Source organism: Vicugna pacos, chromosome X (genome assembly GCF_048564905.1).
Source record: "Vicugna pacos chromosome X, VicPac4, whole genome shotgun sequence".
Classification (NCBI taxonomy): Eukaryota; Metazoa; Chordata; class Mammalia; order Artiodactyla; family Camelidae; genus Vicugna; species Vicugna pacos.
In genome coordinates, this window is record NC_133023.1 from 943,314 (window position 1) to 968,865 (window position 25,552).

The 25,552-nt window shown below is 40.9% G+C and overlaps 2 long non-coding RNA genes across 3 annotated transcripts in view; one reads left to right on the forward strand and one right to left on the reverse strand.

Moving 5' to 3' along the window:
* Positions 1–17,073, forward strand: part of LOC140691780 (uncharacterized) — a 59,550-nt gene extending 42,477 nt beyond the window's left edge. Inside the window, exons 2-6 of the long non-coding RNA XR_012067457.1 lie at positions 5,852–6,115; positions 6,451–6,571; positions 14,463–14,676; positions 15,270–15,420; positions 15,858–17,073. This is a non-coding gene — a long non-coding RNA (uncharacterized lncRNA). The remainder of the gene's footprint in view (positions 1–5,851; positions 6,116–6,450; positions 6,572–14,462; positions 14,677–15,269; positions 15,421–15,857) is intronic.
* Positions 1–25,552, reverse strand: part of LOC116277244 (uncharacterized) — a 61,085-nt gene that overhangs the window by 4,606 nt on the left and 30,927 nt on the right. For both annotated transcript variants that reach the window (XR_012067453.1, XR_012067454.1), the window contains 4 exons: positions 17,068–17,190; positions 14,523–15,611; positions 6,465–6,564; positions 5,877–6,060 (listed from right to left, as the gene is read on the reverse strand). This is a non-coding gene — a long non-coding RNA (uncharacterized lncRNA). The remainder of the gene's footprint in view (positions 1–5,876; positions 6,061–6,464; positions 6,565–14,522; positions 15,612–17,067; positions 17,191–25,552) is intronic.

Below are 25,552 nucleotides of genomic sequence, written 5' to 3' on the forward strand. Positions count from 1 at the left end.
TCTCTACAGATGCATTTAACGTGGAGAAGGCTCTGCACCGTGTTCCATATTTTATGTCCATGTGGCTTCTCTTCTCTAAGTCCCCTGAGGGCAGGTCTGTGCTCACCCATGTTGCAGGTCACAGGGAAGTTGAGAGGATGCACGTGTACCCAGGCCAGTTCACTGGACATGTCAAGGGTGGTGCTTACAGATAATTGTCACCGAACCAAACCTGGGTCCACTTGCCCACGTGCGGCAAAGCCGGTCTGACGCTGGGTTGTGGTGAAGGAAAGAGCAGTGTTTACTTGCAAGGGGCCCAATGTGGGGCCAAGCAAGGACAAGGGCCGCTGGTGCTCAGCAGTCCCCAACTGCCCGATGGCTTTCAGGGAAAGGGTTTTAAAGACAGGGTGAGGGAGGGTGCGATGAGGTGCGTGATCAGCTCGTGGAGTCTTCTGATTGGCGGGTGGTGAGGTCATTGGAGGTCAACGCCATCAACTTTCTTGTCCCAGTGGTCTGGGGTCTCCGTGCTGGTGGGCAGCACACAGTTAACTCCTCCCACCTGGTGGGGGTTTCAGTGTCTGCAAAACAGCTCAGAGGACGTGGCTCAGAATATGATGTACAGCCCCCGAGGGGGGATCTCAGGGTCCTTGACTTTGCCTGCCGGCTAAGCTATGATTATTTTGTCTCGCTTGACTGTTTCCCTTGTGTCTGCATTTTCCCACGTCTGTAGTTAAACATGTTGGAACTCGGGGGAAGCCTGCGAGGCTAGAGGTTTTCTGCACACAGGAGGCGAGGTGCTGGAGGCGCCTGTCCTGGGCAGGCCCCCCCGGCTCCGGCCGCGCTGCAGTGTCCGCGTGTCGTGCGCTCCCGTCCTCGTGTGCGGGAAGCGGGTCGTCCCCCGACCCCACGCTCCCAGAGACAACGTGCCTTTTACCCTTTGAAACAGGAGGGGGCTTTTGTTTTTAATCAATAGAGTTTAATTTTTTCCATTTCTTCTTTGAAGAGACTGGTCTTTCTTCCTTTTTCTTAGTTCCCACCCATCCCTACTATGTTCTTTTTTATTTTTTCCATCAGTATCTGTACTTTTTCTCCACTTTGTCCTTGATTTTTTTTTCAGTTACAGTTTTACCCTCTGCCTGAGATCAGCGTTGCCGTCCCCCAGTGGCCACGTCTCAGAAGTTTGCTTGGTTTTTGTCTTGATTTGTGTTCTGCGCGTGAAAACACCGAGGAGGTCTGGGGTTTCCTGCTCCTCATTTCTCTTCGGGTAGGAACACTCCACTTCTGTGTTCAATATGCGTCTTTTTAACAGAGAATAAGAGGCATCTGGCTCACGAATCCACCGTGAGTGCAACGTTCCCCTGCTGCAGAAAGGCTGTCAGTCACTGTTAAAACAGCACCAGTGTCGGGCACTGAATCCCGCCCCCCGCCTTGCCCAGTAATAATAGTAAATAATAAAAAACAGCACATGTTTTTTGCCTGGTAGGACCAGAAAAATGAAAGTGGGGTTTTATCTAGTGGGATTTTAAAATCAAGAAGGGAATGACTCACACTGTTAGTGGTTAAAGGCTAAGTGAGCCAAAATACAGTGTAACAGGGTCTGTTCCAGTGGAACACATCTCATGTTTTGTTTTATAAGAAATGCGAGTGATCGGAAGGGACTGGGAGGGGGAAACCCGTCAGAGCCCTCGGGCGGAATTCGCGGGCCGCACGTGACAAGCCCCGCAGTGCTGGGCGCGCCCTGCAGACACAGCTGCCCCGTTGCGGGGCCTGGAGCCTCCGCGAGCCCTCGAGGACGCTGGCCAAGGTCAGGGAGAAGTACTCCCCGGATGAGATGGTGCTTCTCTCACTCCAGGGTGGAAAAGGTCTCCAAAACACTGTGCATTTCTCCTGGCAGAAGGTCCAGCTGCAGAGTTCCTGGTTCAAGAAACAGGCTTAAAAAAACATACAAGGTGATCTCATTCTGCCACCCTGGGCTCATGAAGCGGACTCCGGTGTCCCACGGGTAGTCCGAAATTGTGTGCAAAGCTGTTTCTTGCCAGTAAACAAAATGCCCCTTCTCCGGGCGTTGGTGGAATAAAAGGTCGTTGAGGGGTCCTGGGTCGTTACCATACAGTGCGCAGACAGTGAAGGGGCGTCTTCCCAGAGACCTGACTGAGGATTTGGTGCATAATTTTATTACAGCTTGCGGGGGCAGAGAGGGAGCTGGCAATGGTCCTGCCCTGGAGCCATGCATGCCCACAGGCAGGAAGTCACTGTGTTCCCGACCTGGGTCCTTGGGCCCCTTACTCCGTGGGAATGGATGAGGCCAGAGGAGGAGTTCAGGAGAGGCTTTGCTGGGACTTGTGCTGCAGCAGGGGGAGTGAGAGCAAGAAACAGGGGCCCTTGGGGGTGCTCGGGGAGGGAGGGGGTGAGCAGGACCCTTAAATGGGGTGAGGGCGGGGCGGGGCGGGCAGGAGGGGCGGCTCACCCCCTTGGTGGTGCCCTGTGCAGGGAGCACACCTGCCACCTGCTTTTGCTCAGAAGTGGCAGCTGCGTTTGGACTTTTTCTCTGTTGTTCATAACCTGCCCCAACTGTAGACACACGGGGTTAATTCTGGTCCTTTATCGTTTGTTTACGTCTGCTGCTGGACAAGAGGTTTGCCCGGGGGCAGGCGCTGCAGTAACAGGTCCCGGGTCCCAGCCTGTCTCAGCGGGAGCTCCCACAGGATCAGGGAGGGGCATCGTGGGTACCGTACGCAGTCGGTTACGGATGCCAGTGTGGTTACCGTACACACTTGATTGTGGATGCCAGGGTGGTTACTGTGTATACAGTCGGTTACAAACGCCAGCGTGGTTACCGTACACAGTCATGTGGATGCGTCGTGCTTACTGTATGCAGTCGGTAACTGATGCCAGTGTGGTTAATATAGAGTTGGTGTGGATGACAAGTAATTACTGTATACAGTTGGTTACAGATGCCAGTGTGGTTACTGTGTGCAGACGGTTACGGATCCCATGTGATTACTGTATACAGTTGGTTTCATATGCGTGTGGTTAGTATATACAGTTGGTTGTGGGTGCCATGTGGTTAATGTGTATGCAGTTGGTTGTGGTTGCCAGTGTGGTTACTGTACACAGTCGGCTGTGGATGCACTGTGCTTACTGTATGCAGTTGGTTGTGGATGCATTGTGCTTACTGTATGCAGTCGGTTACCAATGCCAGTGTGGTTCATGTAGAGCTGGTGTGGACGCCAGTGTGGTTACTGTGTGCAGACGGTTACGGTGTGCATTTGGACACAGATGCCTGTTTGGTTACTGTATACAGTCGGTTATGAATGCTAGTGTGGTTAATTTGTATGCAGTCAGTTATGGATGCCAGTGTGTTTACTGTATGCAGTTGGGTGTGGATGCCACTGTGGTCACTGTACACAGTTGGCTCCAGATTCCATGTGGTTACTGCATACAGCCGGTTTCAGATTCCAGTGTGGTTACTGCATACAGCCGGTTTCAGATGCCAGTGTGATACTGTGCATACAGCCGGTTACAGATGCCAGTGTGATACTGTGCATACAGCCGGTTACAGATGCCAGTGTGATACTGTGCATACAGCCGGTTACAGATGCCAGTGTGATACTGTGCATACAGCCGGTTACAGATGCCAGTGTGATACTGTGCATACAGCCGGTTACAGATGCCAGTGTGATACTGTGCATACAGCCGGTTACAGATGCCAGTGTGATACTGTGCATACAGCCGGTTACAGATGCCAGTGTGATACTGTGCATACAGTCGGTTTCAGATGCCACTGTATTTACTGTATGCAGTCGGTTACGGATGCCAGTGTGGTTACTGTATACCATCGATTGTGGATTCCACTGCGGTTACAGTATGCAGCTGACTGTGGATGCCACGGTGGTTACTGGGCATACAGTCGGTTACGGATGCCACTGTGGTTGCCGTATACAGTTGTTTATGAATGCCAGTGTGGTTGCTATGTATACAGTCGGTTGTTAATGCCAGTGTGCTTGCTGTATACAGTCAGTTGTGAATGCCACTGTGGTCTCTGTGTACACAGTAGGGAACAGATGCCAGTGCGCTTGCCGCGCAGTTACAGGCGCCCCCATGGTTCGTAGCCTCTTGGCTGGCGGTCACCCTGGCCCTCCTCACCCTCCCGGCCAGCGTGCCGCGCGCCCGGCAGGACTGCACGCCGTGAGGACGCGCGCTGACGTTTCGGGGTCAGCGGATACAGAACGCTTTCCAGTTCCAATGCAGCTCACGGCAGGCGCCCTTAGCATGGTGCCGCTTGCGGGGCTCGGGCCTGTCCGAGTCTATCACGTCACGTCTCGTGGTGCGTTCCCGTTCTACCCCACAGCTCCGTTTCTCAAGCTTAAGCTGCCTGTCGGGTTGTTTTTTTGATTATTGACCCCAACACGAAGCCTGCTGGTGTATTTCACAAATTGCTACCGGGGACCCGCAAGCGTGCCATTTGCTGTAATTTGTACAAGTGTTTCCTTGTAAACCCAGGACGCGTGAGTCTGCGCGGGCTGCCGTAAAACTTCCCCAGCCTGAGCGTCTACACAGCAGAGGGGAGGGGGCACAGCGCAGGGGTGCTGGGTGCGCAGCATGCACGAGGTCCTGCGTTCGACCCCCAGTCCCCCCACTAAATAAAAAAAGTAGTACTTAATGTTTATATAAAAAAAGAAACAGCACACATTTCTGTCTCCCAGTCCTGGAGGCTGGGATCTGAGATCCAGGTGTGAGCAGGGCTGGGGTCTCCTGAGCCCTCTCCCCTTGGTGTGTGGACGGCCGGCTCCTCCCTGTGTCCTCACGTGGGGGTCCCTGTGTCTGTGTCTTGTTCCTCATCTCTCTTCTTGTAAGGACCGCAGTCCTGTGGGATCAGGACCCACCCTACTGACCCCATTTTACCTTCATCCCCTCCTTAAAGACCCCCCGTCTCCAAACACAGCCCCATTCCGAGGTCCTGGGGTGAGGACTCCATGTGGGAATCTGGGGGAGACACAATTCAGCCCCCAAGACGTGAGCAGACAATTTGACAGAACCAGGCATCCCGGGGCCCCTGCGTGTGTAGCCAGACCCCGTCTCTTCCTGAGCCCGAGTTTCTGTCTCCCGTGACCTGCTGCCGACTCGCGGGTCACTCAGAACCCGCGCGCGCCTGTGGGCAACCCAGCCTGTGACATCCTCTCCAAGGGTCATCTTTTCTGTGAAATCACTGCATCTCAGGGCTCAAAACTAGTCGTCAGAGGATGGCTTATGGTTTTATGCTTCTGTGCATGGAACTCAGTTGTGCACATTATTCATTTTGGAAAAATGTAACATTATATATTATCATAAAGTCCCAATTTCCTCTCCATCCAGCTGCTTTTTCTTTTAAACATTTTTTTATTGAGTTATAGCCATTTCCATCCAGCTTCTTGATCCTGTAGGGAATTCAATTTTAACACCTGTGTGCACACGTGATGTGTGTGTGTACAAGCTGTGTATAATTATAAATAACTTTAAATATATAAATTATGTCACATATATTTGTGTACATTAGGTAATTATGTGAAGTCTTCTTTTTCTGTCTTGTCTTTAATAAAAAAATTTAAGTGTACTTGATGGACACTATTATGTAAGTTATAGGTGCACAGTAGTGAGTCACACGTTTTAAAGGTTATCATCCATTTACAGTTATTAAAAAACATGGGCTTTCTTCCCCGGGTTGTACAATGTATCCTTGTAGCTTGTCTGTTTTGTACAAAGTACTTTGTCCCTCCGACTCCCCTCCTCGTCTTGCCCCTCCCCCTGCCCTGTCCCCTCTGGTCACCACTAGTCTGTTCCCTGTAACTCTGTTTCTGTTCTGTTACACTCACTAGTTTGTTGTGTTTTCCAGACCCCACACAGAAGTGACGGCCTACCGGATTTGTCGTCCTCTGCCTGCCTGCCTTCGCGTTGGAGGGGCCTCCAGACGCTGCATCCACTATGAAGGTGGTCGATCGACTGCAGAAGCCATCGGCTCCACTGAGCTGCTCAGGGAGAGAAGGTGAAACGCTGCAGTCAGACCTCAGGGAGCGTCTCCACTCAGGCTGCGGGAGGAAAAGGCTGTGGAGACAGGAGAAAGGAAGGCACTGATTTTTTAAAATTATTTTTTTCATGGGTGAGTCACGAGGTTTTGGGGCTCCAGGCCTCAAGGGAGGGGTGGGTGGCTGGTGGAGAAACCAAGAAACCGCCGTGCTATTTCAGGGGCTGGGGGCGGAGCCACACAGGGAGCCCAGGGTGATGTCACAGGTGCAGAGGTGACCTGCGTGTGTGTGTGGGGGGCCGAGGTGAGTGCTGTTGGAGTGACCAGGGATGCAGAGCAAGGGGCGTGGAGGGCAGCCTGAAGGATCGGGAACCAGTGGAGAGAGAGGTCTCACTCCACGTGGGAGAGGATGGGGGGACCACGGTCCCCTCCACCATCTCCAAGCTCCACCCCTCAATGCTACCTTTCAGTTCTGCACACACACCTGGGAGACGGGTCCAAGCTGCCGCAGAGAAGGGAGTCAGGTGCTCATATGGCCTCGACGGGGACCTGGGACGTAAGCCAGCCAGCCAACATCAGGACATCTGTGAAGTATGTTGTTATGTGTACTGTATATTACGTACAACACATATAAGAACACATACACTGCCTAATGAATACAGAATCACGACACACTATGTGTGTCATGTATTGATTTCTGTGTATTGACTATACATCTGTTATGTGTAACAAAGTACATTAGACATGTATAATACATGTTAATTATACACAATGTTACATAACAGGTAAGTGTGTTACATTACATATAATTAACATAAGTATGTATGTTATATATTATGGATAACAGCATATAAGTATGTTATATAATAGTATGTTCGTTATACATAATGGTAAGTGTGCTACACACTAAGATGTTAATTATACATATAAGTATGTTATATATATTAACAGTATGTACATATGTTACATTATACATAATGTTAATTATACATAATTATACATATCATTAACAGTATATACCATAATTATATATCATGAACATTATCATTAACATTAGTGTGTAACACTTACCTATATTATGTGTAACTAACACACCAGTGTATAGCATACTTATATATTATGTACAATTAACACATTATGTAACATACAAATGTGAATATGTATACTATGTAACATACTTTTATGTATAACATAATACTAGTGTGTAACATACTTATAATTATATATGTTAGACATGTGTAACGCTTATGTATAATTAACATTAGTATGTAACATACTTGCCTCTTATGTATAAACATACTATGTAATATACTTTTATATTATGCATAATTAATATTAGTATATAATGTACTGATAGGGCTAACAATTGCATATAACATACTTATATACTAATCTTGTTATACATAATATAAAAAACAGTATGTAACATTTATTATGTATAACAAACTTGTGTATAACATCAGTATGCAATTTACTGATATATTATTAACATATTTATATATAACAGTTAATGTGTATAATTAATGTATTCATATATAACATATTTTGTATAACTAACGTAACAGTAAGATATATAATTAACATATTAGTATATAACATATTTATACATAATATTAATAGACAATATCTAATTTAAGTATTAGTACATAATATACTTCTATATAATTAACACTAGTATGCAACCTACTTACATATTATGTGTATCATACTTATTATGTGTAATTAACAGTATATAACTTACATGCTAATGTTAATTGTACATAAGTGTTATATATTATGTATGATTAACAGCATGTAAGTTATATACTAATGTTAATTACACATAATATATGATTAACATTAGTATTTAATATACTAATGTTAATGAAATATAATTATGCTATATACTAATATGTTAGTGATAGACACTGTTAATTATATATATGTTACATACTAGTATTATGTTATATATAATGTAGGTGTGTTATACACATACATTATGTATATTATATACCATATTATGTATAATTAAAGTATGATACACAGATTATGTTATACATAGTAAGTGTATATGTTAATGATATATAATTATGCTACATACTATTATGTTAATGATATGTATATGTCTAACAATTATTATGTATAATTTGCAACATATTTACATACTAATGTTTATATATTATATAACATGCTTATATGTATAGTTAACATTTAGTGTGTAGCACACTTAACCTACATTATGTATAACATAATACTATTATGTAACACTTATGTTATATATTATGTATAATATAACATATATTATGTGTAACAGTATGTGTTACATACTAGTATTATAATGTGGGTTAAGTGTGCTACACACTAATATGTTAATTATACATGTTACATTATACATAATGATTATGTTAATTATACATAATTATACATAATGTATCATTAACATTAGTATATACCATAATTATATATCATGAACATTAGTATATGACATATATATCATTAACACATTAGTGTGCAACATACTTACCTGTATTATATAACTAACAATATCAGTGTATATCATAACAAATTATGTATGATTAACACATTATGTAACAGACACTAATGTTAATATGTATATTACATAACGTATAATTAACAAAAGTGTGTAGCACACTTAACCCACATATATAATACTAGTATGTAACATACTTATATACTGTTAATTATACATAATATATGTTATTATATACTAATGTTAATGGTATATAATTATGCTGTATACTAATATGTTAATATGAGTATGTTACATAATAGGTAAGTGTGCAACATACTAGTAATTCTGTTAATTATACATAATAGTTATATACAAATATATGTATGTTAAATACAAATACTGTGTTGGTCATACATAATACGTAAGAAAGTTACATATTATGTATAACTAACAATATCAGTACATAATATATACTGTTATACATATATCAGAATATTACATACTAATATGTTCATTATGCATAATATAAAAGTATGTTACATAATAGATAAGTGTTATATTACATAATTAACAGAAGTACATTATATATTATGTATAACAGTACAGAAGTATGTTATATACAATTGTTCGATGTATCAGTACATTACATACTAATATTAATTATTTATACATAAGAGGCAAGTATGTTATATACTAATATGTTAATTATACATAAGTGTTACAATATACATAATAGTATGTTTTATATTAGTTACAATTAATATATATTATGTATAATTAACAGTATATATAAGTATATTACACACTAGTGTGTTAGTTATACCTAAGTATATTATATAATATACATATTAACATTTGTATGTTACATGTGTTAATTACACATATAATATAATATACATTATATATAAGTATGATATATACACTGATTCTATGTTATACAGGTATATGTTAATTATACATATAAGTATGTTATATATTAACAGTATGTATGGTACATATTATACATAATGTTAATTATACATAACTATACATAATATTGAAATTACTATATACTATAATTATATATCATAAACATTAGTATATGACATATATCATTAACATATTAGTGTGTAACACTTACCTATATTATGTATAACATAATATACATAATATATAAGTATGATATACACTGATATTACAACAAATTATGTATAATTAACACATTATGTAACAGACACTGTTAATATGTATATTATATAACATGTATAATTAACATATTAGTGTGTAGCACACTTAACCCACATTATGTATAACTAACATAATACTAGTATGTAACATACTTATATAATATTATACATAGTGTATGTTATGTACTAATGGTAATGATATATAATTATGCTGTATACTAATATGTTGATATATATTATATATCATTAACATGTAACATTCATGTAACTATGTTGTATGCTAATGTTAATTATACATGGTAATTGTTATATATTATGTATAATAGTATGTAAGTTATATACTAATTATACATAATATGTAAGTATGATAGACACTAATATTAGTTACACGTAATACAGGTAAGTGTGTTACACACTACTATGTTAATAAGTATGTTATATACTAATGTTAATAATATGAGTATGTTACATAATAATAGGTTAAATGTCCTACAAACTAGTATTCTGTTAATTATACATTATAGATAAGTATGTTATATAGTAATACTATGTTGGTCATACATAATACATAAACTAGTATTCTGTTAATTATACATTATAGATAAGTATGTTATATAGTAATACTATGTTGGTCATACATAATACATAAGAATGTTATATATTATGTATAACTAACAATATCAGTATGTAAGTATGTAATATACTGTTATACATATCAGTATATTACATACTAATATCATTAGTTATACATAATATATAACACATACTTAGTTATATGTAATGTAACACACATCTATTATGTAACATACTTGTTATAACACTTATATATTGTTATGTATATGTTACATACTACTATTATGTTAATTATGCATAATGTAGGTTAATAATATATTAACATTAGTATGTTGCATATTATGCATAAAAATTGTTAATTATACATAATAATGGTATATAATTATGCTGTATACTAATGTATGATTAACATGTAATGGTAACATTCATATAATGTTGGATGCTAGTATATTAATTATGTAAGTGTTATATACTATGTATAATTAACACTAGTATGTAAGTTATATACTAATGTTAATTATACAAAAGTATGATATACACCAGTATTAGTTTTACATAATAGGTAAGTGTGCTACATACTAGTATTCTGTTAATTATACATAATAGATAGTTATATACAAATATATGTATGTTACATACAAATACTGTGTTGGTCATACATAATACGTAAGAATGTTACATACGTATAACTAACAATATCAGTACATAATATATACTGTTATACATATATCAGTATATTACATACTAATGTTAATTATGCATAATATAAAAGTATGTTACATAATAGTGTTACATTACATAATTAACATAAGTATGTTATATATTATGTGTAACAGTATATAAGTATGTTATATACAATTGTTACCTGTATCAGTACATTACATACTAATATTCTTAATTATACATAAGGGGCAAGTATGTTATATACTAATATGTTAATTATACATAAGTGTTACAATATACGTAATAGTATGTTTTATATATTATGTTAATTATACCTAATATATAACATATATTATGTATAATACACACAAGTATATTAGTTATACCTAAGTATGTTATATAATATACATTATATAGAAGTATGATATACACTGATATTATGTTATACAGGTAAGTGTGTTACACACTAAATGATATATAAGTATGTTAATGTTACATGTTAATTATACATAATAGGTGAGTGTGTTATATAGTAATACTAAGTAATATATCACTGTATTACATAACTATTATGTACAGTTAACCTAATATTAAGTGTGTTAAATAATAATATTATAGTAATATACATAATATATAAGTATGTTGCATAGTAGTATTGTTATACATAATGTGGGTTATGTGTGCTACACACTAATATTAATTATACATATGTTACATATTAACATTAGTATATATGGTACATATTATACATAATGTTAATTATACATAACTATATATAATTATAGTATATAGTAATTTCAATATTATGTATATATATTATATAATTATATAACTATACATAATATTGAAATTACTATATACTATAATTATAATTATATACTATATATAATTATATGAACATTAGTATATGACATATATCATTAACATATTAGTGTGCAACAGTTACCTATATTATGTATAACATAATATACATAATATATAAGTATGATATACACTGATATTACAACAAATTATGTGTAATTAACACATTATATAACATAGACACTAATGTTAATATATAACATGTATAATTAACATATTAGTGTGTAGCACACTTAACCCACATTATGTATAATACTAGTATGTAACATACTTACGTAATGTTAATTATACATAATATATAAGTTGTTATGTACTAATTGTAATGATATAGAATTATGCTGTATACTAATATGTTGATATATATTATATATCATTAACATGTAACATTCATATAACTTGTATGTTAATGTTAATTATATATGAGATAAGTGTTATGTATAATTAACAATAGTATGTAAGTTATATACTAATTATACATAATATATAAGTATGATATACACTAATATTAGTTACACATAATACAGGTAAATATACACTAATATTAGTTACACATAATACAGGTAAGTGTGTTACACACATACTAATTACAGGTAAGTGTGTTACACACATACTAATGTTAATAATATGAGTATGTAATATGAGTATGTTACATAATAGGTTAAGTGTCCTACAAACTAGTATTTTGTTAATTATACATTATAGATAAGTATGTTATATAGTAATACTGTGTTGGTCATACATAATACAGAAGAATGTTATATATTATGTATAACTAACAATATCAGTATATAAGTATGTAATATACTGTTATACATATTATATCAGTATATTACATAGTAATATTGTTAGTTATACATAATATATAACACATTATAACACATACTGTTATGTATAATATATAAGTATGTTACATACTACTGTTGTTAATTATACATAATGTAGGCTAGATGTGCTACACACTATGTTAATTATATATAAGCATGTTATATAATATATTAAAATTAGTGTGTAAATATGTTGCATATTATGCATAATTATATATAATTAACATTATAGAACATACATCATTAACATATTAGTATGCAACACTTATATCAGTGTGTATCATACTTATATACATTATTAACATTAGTTTGTATGTTACATAATTTGTTATATAATATACATAATATATACTTATGTATAATTAACATACTATTGTGTAACACTTACCTACATTATATATAACTAATACTAGTATGTAACATACTTAATGTAACATACTTATAGACTATTAATTATATATATCACTAACAGTATTAATGTAAATTATACATAATATGTAAGTAGGTTACATAGTAGTATTATATGTTATGTACTAATATTTAAATTACATATTGTGTATTAATATGTATAAGCACATTATACACTGAATACAATAGTAAGACTTAACATATTAGTATATAACTATGTTATATACGAATACATTAGTTATATACATTAACTTATTTATATTAACATTTATATATATTAGTATATTGCATACTAATGTGTTAATTATACACAACATATAAGTATGTTATCCATAATAAATGTTACTGTTTTTTATACATTATATATTATGTATAACTAATATTAGTATATAAAACAATATTAGTATATAAGTATGTTATATACAATTGTTATATATATCAGTATATTACATACTAATGTTAATTATGCATAATATAAAAATATATTACATAATATTGTTATACATAAGAGGTTAAGTATATTACATACTAATATGTTAATACATGTTATATAGTATATATTATGTTATTTAACATACATATTAACAGCATGTGTTACATAATGTGTTAATTATAATTTATATTATATATAGTGATATTATGTTATACATAATACAGGTGTTACACACTAATATGTTAATTATATATAAGTATGTTAAAATGTTACATATATTGTACATAAATATGTAAGTATGTTGCATACTAGTATTATGAATTATACATATATAGAACTGTTTCAAACTATAGTTATATATTATGTATAACATATTAGTATATAACATACTTAAATTACAACATGTATAAGTATGATTATGTTAATTATATAAGTGTTACATACTATCATGTTAATATAAATAATACAGATGTTACTGTTTTTTATATGTAAATATGTAAGTGTGTTGCATAATGTTAATTGTACACAAGTTGTTATATAGTAATGTTATATATACAATGTATATAGTAATGTTATACAATGTTAACTGTACACAAAGATAATAGATAAGTATGTCATATAGTAATTTTTGTATAATATACACTGTGTAATATATTTTACCAGTAAATATGTACTTTGTAGTACATTAAATTGCATATATTATATATTGTATATTTTTCACTTACATGTTTTAATTGTATAGTATATAACAATGTATACAATATATTTCATATTTGTTATATAATAGCATATTGTACTACATACTACTTATATATAATTACATACACAAAATACAATATATAGTATGCATTGCATATATACTATACAAGATAACACTGTGAGTTGCAAATTCACTATGTTACACAGTATACAGTCTGTATGTTTATTGCGTATTGTAAATCATACAGTATGTGTGTAATATATTGCCTGCTCTCTGGTATGTATGTTCATCTTTATATACTAAGTTTACAACAGTTACAGTATTTGCATCTCTGTGAGACATACACGCAGCGTTATATCTGTGTGTGTATAAATAAATGTGTGTGTCTAATGTAACATGCAGCTACTAGCACTTTTGTAGAGGCTGCTTCCTTTAAGACCAAAGACGTTAAAGCCGACTTACGATTCTGAGATGAGTGCTCCTGACAGCTGCACTGCGGGCGTCGAGGTGTCGGCTGGACATGGTCATGTCACAGTGAATCCGATGGGTAACACGCCTGCTCTGCGAAGCTCACCTTTGAGAGGAGACGCTGGACGCTGTCCCAGCGTCAACTCAAGTATGAATCCGTCTTAGGGTCCACTTCCTCGCCGTCTCCATCCCGGGGGCCCTGCCCACATGGACTTCCATGCCTCTGGAAGCCCTTTACGGACGGCCCTGTGCCGCCCCCATGGTGCTTACCAGAGCTGGAGGGGGGGGACGTCCATCCTTCAGGGAAAGAAGAAACAGAGGGGGTGATTATCAGCACCAACTTCCCCACCTCCCGGGTGCCCAGGGAGAGGCTGGCAATCTAAGTCCCCTCTGAAAGATCCGGGGACCCCATGTCCTGGAACAATCCCGATATGGCCCCAGGGACGGAACGAAGCAGCGGCTGGGAAGATCTCACCTCCCACGGGCACGACCCTGCTGACCTGCCGTCCTCCCCGACTTGCTCTGGGTCCGGAACCAGTTCTGATCAGCTTGCCCAACACACAGCCCTGGGCGCTGGGGCTCCTGCGAGCCCCGGATCTTCCCCTGCACTAAAATTCGGACTCTGATCGCAAATCCACCATCCCCAAGTTGGCTGGACCGGCAGAACCAGCCATTTTTGTTCCCCTATTTGTTGGGGTCATCCCTGCCCTGTCATCCAGATCAATATTTCCTACTGTCCAGGTTGACCAGGAAGGAGCATCTGGGGGAAGAGGTACCACATGTTGGAAGAGCTGGGCTCCCCCGTGCTCCGTATTCACGCCAGAAAGACACAGGCGTCCTGTCCGCACTGCAGCCAGACGATGTCACCGAACCGTGACACGCTGCTGCACTGGTGAGATCTGGGGTGATTTCACATCCCCGGGGAGTCCCCGGGATCCGTGACACCGCGTGGGAGGTCGCCTGAGGCCGGCGGGGAGGCGGGAATGGCTTGTTACGTGCGAACACCGCTGACTCCTTAAGTGGCGCAAGGCTGTCCGTCTTGCCTGATGGCCTCACTGTTCGCCGCGTCCGAGTCCCTCGATCCTGCTGACAGAATATTCAAGAATCAGTATCTCAGACCGTGTCACTGCTGGACTTTCTCCCCCCCCCCCACCCCCGCCAGAACGTGGGGACTGTGACTACGGGCACTAGAAGAATGACACTTCGTTTCACTGCCTTGAGCGCCCGGGAGCAGACGGGGCTGGCTTTTACGTCACGGCTGTTTTTCTGTGACTTCGGGGAGACAGGTGGCTGCTTCTAAGTAGCTGACTGCTTTCACATAGTTTGTAGAGATTCCGCGACAGAAATCACCTGCTGTTTCCATCAGCGAGCACAGAGCTGTCCCGGCTGGCTCAGAGGCCCCGGGGCGGCAGGCCTGCGCGTCTCCTGGGGCGCCCGGCGGAACCTCGCTATCTGGCGACAGTGACTAAAGTTGGAAGTAACTCTGAGTGCACAACCGCCCCACACCTCCCACCTCCGTCACCAACGGCTTTCCGCAATCTCTACACCTGACCACGTGCCCCCTGCCCCGCACATGCGCGTGCATGCAGACTCATACAGACACAGACACACACACCTTTAGTCTAATTTCAGAAGAATCCAGAAACCAGCATCCTTCCCTCCTTTTAACCAAGTTCAAAACCTACACAAGATTTCTCTCTGTCCTCCCAGATTTTAAATGAAAACACACCTGGCCGTTAGCAAAACACGTTCAGATGCACGTCTCGTATCTGAGTCTCACCCCCTGGGATCTATGTTATACACACACACATCCTTGTGTGCATGTGTATGTACCTGGGCGTTTATCTAGAAGTGTATGTATGTAATAAACAGACATAAAATGCTGCTGGTGACTCAGTGTGACTCTGCTCAGGCCACCATGACAAAGTCACACAGACGGGCGGGCTTAAACACCAGACATTATTCCTCCCAGGCCTGGAGGCTGGGAGTCCAAGACCAGATGTGAGCAAGGCTGTTGTCTCCTGAGCCCTCTCCCCTTGGCGTGTGGATGGCCATCTCCTCCCTGTGTCCTCACGTGGGCGTCCCTCTGTGTGTGTCTGGGGCCTCATCTCCTCTTCTTACAAGGACCCCAGTCCTCTGGGATCAGGACCGACCTAGTGACCTCATTTTACCTCCATCACCTCCTTAAAGACCCCATCTGCAAACACAGCCCCCTTCCGAGGTCCTGGGGGCCAGGACTTCATCATGTAAGTTTTATGGGGACATCACTGAGCCCCCAGCCCTCCCATCCTGCAGAGAAAGCAGAGGTGAATGATTTGCACAGGACACGCGCGGGCGGCGGCGAGGAGGGGGTCTGAGGTTCACAAGCACAGCTGACCGGCTCTGAGGCCAAAAGCATTTCTCCTGGGCTGCCTCTCCCACGCCCGCGCGGGCCTGGACATCAGAGGTGCACGTGGCATCCCCGCGGCAGGAAGTCCACAGGGTTTAGAAGTTCCACTGAAAGAGGCAAGACAAGGGCCGGGGCTCGCCCGTCACTCACCTCCGCCGTCCTGAAAGCCGTGCAGTGCTGCTTGGCCGGGCCGCCTGCACCTGTCCAGGTGTCCTTCATCCAGCTCAGGAGCTGACAGGACGGGAGGGGAGCCACCTCTGTGATCTGCATCTCCTGAAATGAAATAAGAGCACATGGTCTATGTGGGCACACTGCATCAGAGGGACGGAGGGGCCCCGGGTCCACCAAAATGAGACAGGAGCTGACAGAGTCCCTGCTGCGTCCCCAGAATGCAAGTCACCGTGCACCGCGTTCCAGACGCCTGGATGGTGTCAACGACACGGGCATGCGGGGGGCGGCCTGGGTGCTCACCTGACCTCGGACGTTGCAACCTTCCTCCACCGGCTCTCACGGGGCCCCTAGGGGAGCCAGGTGGGGCAGGGGGAGGAGGTCTGCTCACCCGTTGAAGGTAACCCTGATAGACTGGGCCCTGGCTTTACAGAGCTTACTGTCTCCCAGGGAGCTGCACGTCGGACAGGCGTGGAAATCGACACGCTGCACAACAGACCTTGCTGCCACCTCCTCCCCTCTGTCCTACGCATCGAGTCTTCACACGACCTTGTCTCTCTCAAAGCAGCAGCTACCTGCCTCCTTAACACCGTTGGATTCTGCACGACTTTCCTACGCACGGTGGCTCCGACAAGGACCGCGGGTTTGGCAGCTTCAAACCACAAAACTGTGCTGTCTTGTGGTTTTAAACAGAAACCTCTAAACTCAAGGTGTCCGCAGGGCTGCGTTCTCCTGGGGGCTCCCGCGGAGAATGGACTTCCTGCCTTTTCCAGCTTCTGGGGGCCCCTATGCTCCTGGACTTGCAGCCCCGAACTCCACTGTCAAGGCCAGCCATGCAGAACCTTGCAACCAGATATTCCTCTGACAGCCTTTTACTGGGACCCTGGTGATGACACTGGACCCCCTTGTCAGCGGTCATCTTCCCACGTCAAGGTCCTTAACTTGTACCACATCTGCGAAGTCCCCTTGGCTGTGTAAGTTCACATATGCACAAAATTTGGTGATTAGGATGTAGACGTATTTGGGGCCGTTACTGTCCACCAGGCAGGAGCCAGGACCTGGACATCTGCGGGGGCAGGATTCTGTCCACCCCGTGGGGGCTGGAAGGTGGACGTCTGTGCGGACAGAATTCAGCTGACTTCCCTCAGCCCTGGGCTCCTGGGTGGGTTCCCCAAAGCGTATTCAGCTCTTTTACTGTTTCACTGCATTTTTGAACAACAGAGAGAGCCCAGAAATGAACCCACACACCTACGGTCAAGTGATCTTCCACAAAGGAGGCAAGACTATACGAGGGAGAAAAGATGGCTCCTTCAGCATGTGGCGCTGGGAACACTGGATGCTGGGATGTCAGACCACTTCCTGACACCAAACACAGAAACACACTCAAAATGGCCTGAAGACGTAAAACAGAGGACATGACACCATGAAGTTCCTAGCCGGAAACACAGGCAAAACATTCTCCGATACAAATCATAGCAACGCTTTCCTAGCTCAGGCTCCCAAGGCAATAGGATTAAAAGCAAAAACACACAAATGGGAAGTGATCAAAGCCAAACGCTTTTGCACAGCAGAGGAAGCCATCAACAAAACGGAAAGACAACCTACGTGGGGACTGGGAGGGAGTATTGGCAAACGATGCGGCTGACAAGGGCTCAATTCCCAGAATGTACAAACAGCTCATACAACTCAATGAAAAGACGGGCAGAAAACCAAAACAGCCATTTCTCCAGTGAAGATGTCCAGGTGGCCAACGGGCATGTGGAAAGATGCTGAGTATCGCTAATTATCAGACAAATGCAAATCAAAGCCACAATGAGATAGCCCCTCAGGCCACTCAGAATGGCCATCATTCAAAAATCCACAAATGACACATGCTGGAGAGGCTGTGGAGAAAGGGGAACCCCCCTACACTGCTGGTGGGAATGCAGGTTGGTGCAGCCACTGTGGAAAACAGTATGGAGATTCCTCAAAAGACTAGGAATAGACTTACCATATGACCCAGGGATCCCGCTCCTAGCCATATATCCAGAAGGAACCCTACTTCAGGATGACACCTGCACCCCAGTGTTCACAGCAGCACCATTTACAGTAGCCAAGACATGGAGACAGCCTAAATGTCCATCGACAGATGACTGGATAAAGAAGATGTAGTATGTATGTGTATGTGTGTGTGTGTGTGTACACACACATATATATTAATAAAATGGACTATTATTTTATACATTAACAAATGGAATACTACCCAGTCATACAAAAGCATAAAATGATGCGATCTGCAGCAACATGGATGGATCTTGAGATTATCCTACTAAGTGAAGTAAGTCAGAGAAAAGCTAGTATCATATGATATCACCTACATGTGGAATCTAAAAAAATAGTACAAATCAACTTATTTTCAAAACAGAAAGAGACTCAAAGACATAGAAAACAAACTTACGGCTACCAAAGGGGAAAGGCAGGGAGGGATAAATTAGGAGTTGGGATTTGCAGATACAAACCACAATATATAAAACAGATAAACAACAAGGATGTGCTGTAATAGCACTGGAAACTATATTCAGTATCTTTTAATAAACTACAGTGTTAAATAATCTCAAAAGCAAGTAACTGAATCACTATGCTGTACACCTGAAACTAACACAATATCGGAAATCAATTATAAAAATAAATCATAAAGAAATAAGTAATGAATTTCAATATAAAAGAAGACCTCCGTCCCTCTGACGTGAGCCACCACCCAGACGCAACCTCACTGCCTATGAGAACTGGCATCTCACTGTGTCGGGAAATACCCTGAGACGACAGACTTGTCCGTAGGATCAGGGGTCCTCCCAGACCTGCACCCTCTGTGCCACATGCAAGGACCATGCAGTCACAGGTGGGCATGGCTGAGAGGCGGCGATGCCCGCGTGGGAACGGGGCAGACCACCCCCATCTCCAGCTGGACTCTGATGATGGCTTCACACTCACTTTCCAGGATGACGGTCTGGACGCTCATCTAACTCACTTAACGGTGATGAGGAATGTGAGGTGAGGCATTTAGGAGACCACAAGCCAAAGCTCTCCTTCCTCTGGCAACTCAGCCCAGGCCACAGATGGAAAACACGCACTTTAGAATAAACTGGATTTTTAAAGAATACTGGTTAGTCGCTCTCTCAGACATCCCTCATGCTAAGCCAGCTTTCCGAACAGATCGCTATCCCCAGTGCCTCTACCTGCTGCACCTGAATGGTTCTCACTCAGATTTGCCTTTGAGGGTCACTGCTTTTATCCTCAGTGAAAAGCAAACCAAACCACAGAAGTGGCTGAGCTGCCATCAGAAGAGCTGGCATGCAGGGTTCAGTGAGTGCACGGATGGCGGATTAGGAGGTGTTTTGCAGGGTGCGTGGGGCTTGAATGCTGCACCAGGATTAGGACTGGTGCGAACAGAGCCTCTCAAACAAGAGTGCTGGAAAAGGAGGGATGAGAGTCTCTCTCAGGTCGAGGTGACCCCGAGGTATATGGTCCAGGTCTGGTGTCAGACATTCCTCAGAAACCAGGGTGCTTGCATCTCCCTGCTCCTGCATCCATACTTAATGGCTCCTGTCCTCATAGTCCAGGATGATGGCTCCCCATTTCAGGGGGCAAAGGAGAAGGAAGAGAGAAGGATGTCTTTGAAGGATGGCTTCTTGTATGTGGTCAGGGCAGTGGGTAGACAGACTAAAAATCTTTGCCTTGGGAGGTACTGTGTATGAGTGATGGTGTCACTAAGAATTAGATGTGTGACCTTAGGCAAGGCTCAACTTCTGTAACACAACAATGATGGTGATGATGGTGGTGGTGATGGTGGTGATGATGATGGTGGTGGTGGTGATTTTGGTAATGGTGCTGATGTATATGGTGGTGATGATGATGGTGGTGATGATAGTGGAGATGATGCTGATTGTGATGATGGTGGTGGTGGTCATGACAGTGATGGTGCTGATGTAGGTGGTGGTGATGGTGATGGTGGTGATGGTGACGATGGTGATTGTGATGATGGTGGTAGTGATAGTCGTGATGGTGGTAATGATGGTGAAAGTGGTGGTGATGATGGTTGTGATGGTGATGATGATGGTTGTGATGATGATAGAGGAGATGATGGTTATTGTGATGATGGTGGTGATGGTGGTCGTGATAGTGGAATGATGGTGATTGTGATGGTGGTGGTGATTGTGGTGATGATGATGGTGGTGGTGATGATGGTGGTGGTGATGGTGATGATGATGATGGTGGAGATGATGATAATGGAGATGGTGATTGTGATGATGATGATGGTGATGATGGCAGTGATGATATTAGTGGTACTGATGGTGGTGCTGATGGTTGTGATGATGATAGTGATTGTGAGGATGGTGGTAATGATGATGATGGTGGTAGTGGTGATGATAGTGGAGATGGTTGTGACTGTCATGATGATGGTGGTGGTGGTGATGATGTGGCCTGTCTCACAGGACTGTCACAAGAGACAAATGAGCTAAATTATACAGTCCCTTAAAAATTATTATGGTTTACACATGACAGTTGTTTTGGTGATCCACATCTGATGAATATCTTTATTTTCTTGAAGGCTCACATTGCAAAGCAACCTACTTCAGTTAATTAGAAGGGAGCTATTTGTGTGTTTGCTTACATATATATGTATCAGGAGAGATGAATCTAAATATATAGCTGTTGCATTTATATAAGATGGACACTCAGAAACGCTACTCAGCATATAAAAGCAATGAAGTTAGAACACTCCCTCACACCATACCCAAAAATAAACTCAAAGTGGCTTAAACACTTAACTATAAGACACGACACCATAAAACTCCAGGAAGAAAACATACGCAAAATATTCCCTGACATAAATCATACCAATGTTTTTGTAGCTCAACCTCCCAAGGCAATAGAAATAAACAAATGGGAACTAATCAGGCTTATAAGCTTCTGCACAGCAAAGGAAACCATCAACAAAATGAAAAGACAACCTACGTATGTGCTGGGATAAAGTATTTGCAAATGACGTGACCAACAAGAGCTTAACTTCCACAATATACAAACAGCTCATACAACTCAATAACAGCAGCAAAAAATAATCAACCCAATAAAAATGGGCAGAACACCTAGATAGACATTTCTGTAAAGAAGTAAACAAGTGGAAAATACACATAAGAAGAGATGCTGAACATTGCTAATTATTAAAGAAATAAAAATTAAAAGTATAATGGGGTATCACCTCACTCCAGTAGGAATGGCCATTATTAAAAAGTCTAGAAATAATAAGTGCTGGATAAGCTGTGGAGAAAGGAAGCCATCCTACACTGCTGGTGGGAATGTAAACTGGTGCAGCCACTGTGGGGAACAGTATGGAGGTTCCTTAAAAAATATATATACTTATCATGTGATCCAGCAATCCCACTCCTGGACATATATTTGAAGAAAACTCGAATTCAAACGGATACATGCACCCTGATGATCATAGCAGCACTATTCACACTACTCAAGACATGGAAGCACCTACATGTCCATCAACAGATGACAGGAAAAACAAGATGTAGTGTGTGTATGTGTGTGTGTATATATATATATACACATAGTGATATATATATAAAAATAAATGGACTAGTAGTTTATACCTTAAAATGGAATACTACACAGCCAAGAAAAAGAATAAAATAATGCCATTTGCAACAAAATGATGGATCTTGAGATTATCCTACTAAGTGAAGTAAGTCAGATAAAGGCAGACATCATATGATATCCCTTATATGTGGAATCTAAAAAACAGTCCAAATGAACTTATTTTCAAAACAGAAAGAGACTCAAAGACATAGAGAACAAACTTACAGCTACCAAAGGGGAAAGGCAGGGAGGGATACATTAGGAGTTGGGATTTGCAGGTACAAACCACAATATACAAAACGGATAAACAAGGATGAGCTGTAATCGCACAAGGAACTATATTCAGTATCTTTTAATAAACTACAGTGTTAAATAATCTCAACAGCAAATAAGTGAATCACTGCTCTGTACACCTGAAACTAACACAATACTGGAAATAAATTATAAAAATAAATCATAAAGAAATAAATAATAAATTTCAATATAAAAGAAGACCCCCGTCCCTCTGACATGAGCCACCATCCAGACCCAACCCCACTGCCTATGAGAACTGGCATCTCACTGTGTCGTGATTTACCCTGAGATGACAGATTATCCATAGTATCAGTGGTCCTCCCAGACCTGCACCCTCTGTGCCACATGCAAGGACCATGCAGTGACAGCTGGGCATGGCTGAGAGGCTGCGATGCCCGCTTGGGCAAGGGGCTGATCGCCCCCATCTCCAGCTGGACTCTGATGATGGCTTCACACTCACTTTCCAGGATGACGGTCTGGACGCTCATCTAACTCACTTAACGGTGATGAGAAATGTGAGGTGAGGGATTTAGTAAACCACAAGCCAAAGCTCTCCTTCCTGTGGCAACTCAACCCGGGCCACAGATGGAAAACATGCACTTTAGAATAAACTGGATTTTTAGAAAATACTGCTTAATCGCTCTCTCAGACATCCCTCATGATAAGCCAGCCTTCCGAACAGATCGCTATTCCCAGTGCTTCTACCTGCTGCAGCTGAATGGTTCTCACTCAGGTTTGCCTTTGAGGGTCACGGCTTGTATCCTCAGTGAAAAGCAAACCAAATCACAAATGTGGCTGAGCTGCCGTCAGAGTCGCTGGGAAGGAGGGTTTAGTGTGAGCAGGGATGGGGGATGAGGAGGTGTTTTGCAGGGTGCGTGGGGCTTGAATGCTGCACCAGGATTAGGACTGGTGGGAACAGAACCTCTGAAACAAGAGTGCTGGAAAAGGAGGGAAGTGTGAGTGTCTCTCAGTTTGAGGTGACCCCGAGGTATATGGTCCAGGTCTGGTGTCAGATATTCCTCAGAAATCAGGGTCCTTGCATCTCCCTGCTCCTGCATCCACAGTTAATGGCTCCTGTCCTCATGGTCCAGGATGATGGCTCCCCATTTCAGGAGGCAAAGGAGAAGGAAGAGAGAAGGATGTCTTTGAAGGATGGCTTCTTGTATGTGGTCAGGGCAGTGGGCAGAGAGAGGAAAAATCTTTGCCTTGGGAGGTACTGCGTATGAGTGATGGTGTCGTTAAGAATTAGATGTGCGACCTTAGGCAAGACTCAACTTCTGTAACACAACAATGATGGTGATGATGGTGGTGGTGGTGATGATAGTGGAGATGATGGTGATTGTGATGATGGTGGTGGTGGTGGTGCTGATGTACGTGATGTAGATGGTAGTGATGATGATGAAGGTGGTGATGATGAAGGTGGTGATGATGATAGTGGAGATGGTTGTGACTGTCATGATGATGGTGGTGGTGGTGATGATGTGGCCTGTCTCACAGGACTGTCACAAGAGACAAATGAAGTAAATTACACAGTCCCTTGAAAATTATTACGGTTTATACACATGACAGTTGGTTTGATGATTCACGTCTGATGAATATCTTTATTTTCTTGAAGGCTCACATTGCAAAACAACCTACTTCAGTTAATTAGAAGGGAGCTATTTGTGTGTTTGCTTACCATATATATGTATCAGGAGAGATGAATCTAAATTGATAGCCACTGCATTTACAGAAGATGGACACTCAGAAACACTACTTAGCTTGTAAATCAGTGAAGTCAGAACACCCCCTCACACCATACCCCAAAATAAACTCAAAGTGGCTTAGAGACTTAAATATACGACACCACGCCATAAAACTCCAGGAAGAAAACATACGCAAAATATTCCCTGACATAAATCATACCAATGTTTTCATAGCTCAACCTCCCAAGGCCATAGAAATAAACACTGGGACCTAATCAGACATGTAAGTTTCTGTACAGCAAAGAAAGCCATCACAAAATGAAAAGACAACCTATGTATGTACTGGGAGAAAATATTTACAAATGATGTAACCAACAGAGCTTAATTTCCACAATATATAAACAGCTCATAAAACTCAGTAACAGCAGCAAAAAACAAACAACTGAATAAAAATGGGCATTTCTGTAAAGAAGACAAACAAATGGACAATAGACCCAAGAAGAGATGCTGAACATTGCTAATTATTAAAGAAAGAGAAATTAAAAGTATAATGGGGTACCACCTCACTCCAGTAGGAATGGCCATTATTAAAATGTCTACAAATAATAAATGCTGGAGAAGCTGTGGAGAAAGGAAGCCATCCTACACTGCTGGTGGGAGTGTAAACCGGTGTAGCCACTGTGGGGAACAGTATGGAGGTTCCTTAAAAAACTAAAAATAGTTACCATATGATCCAGCAATCCCACTCCGGGGCATACATGTGAAGAAAACTCTAATTGAAAAAAATACATGCACCCTGATGTTCATAGCAGCGCTATTTACAACAGCCAAGACATGGAAGCACCTGCATGTCCATCGACAGA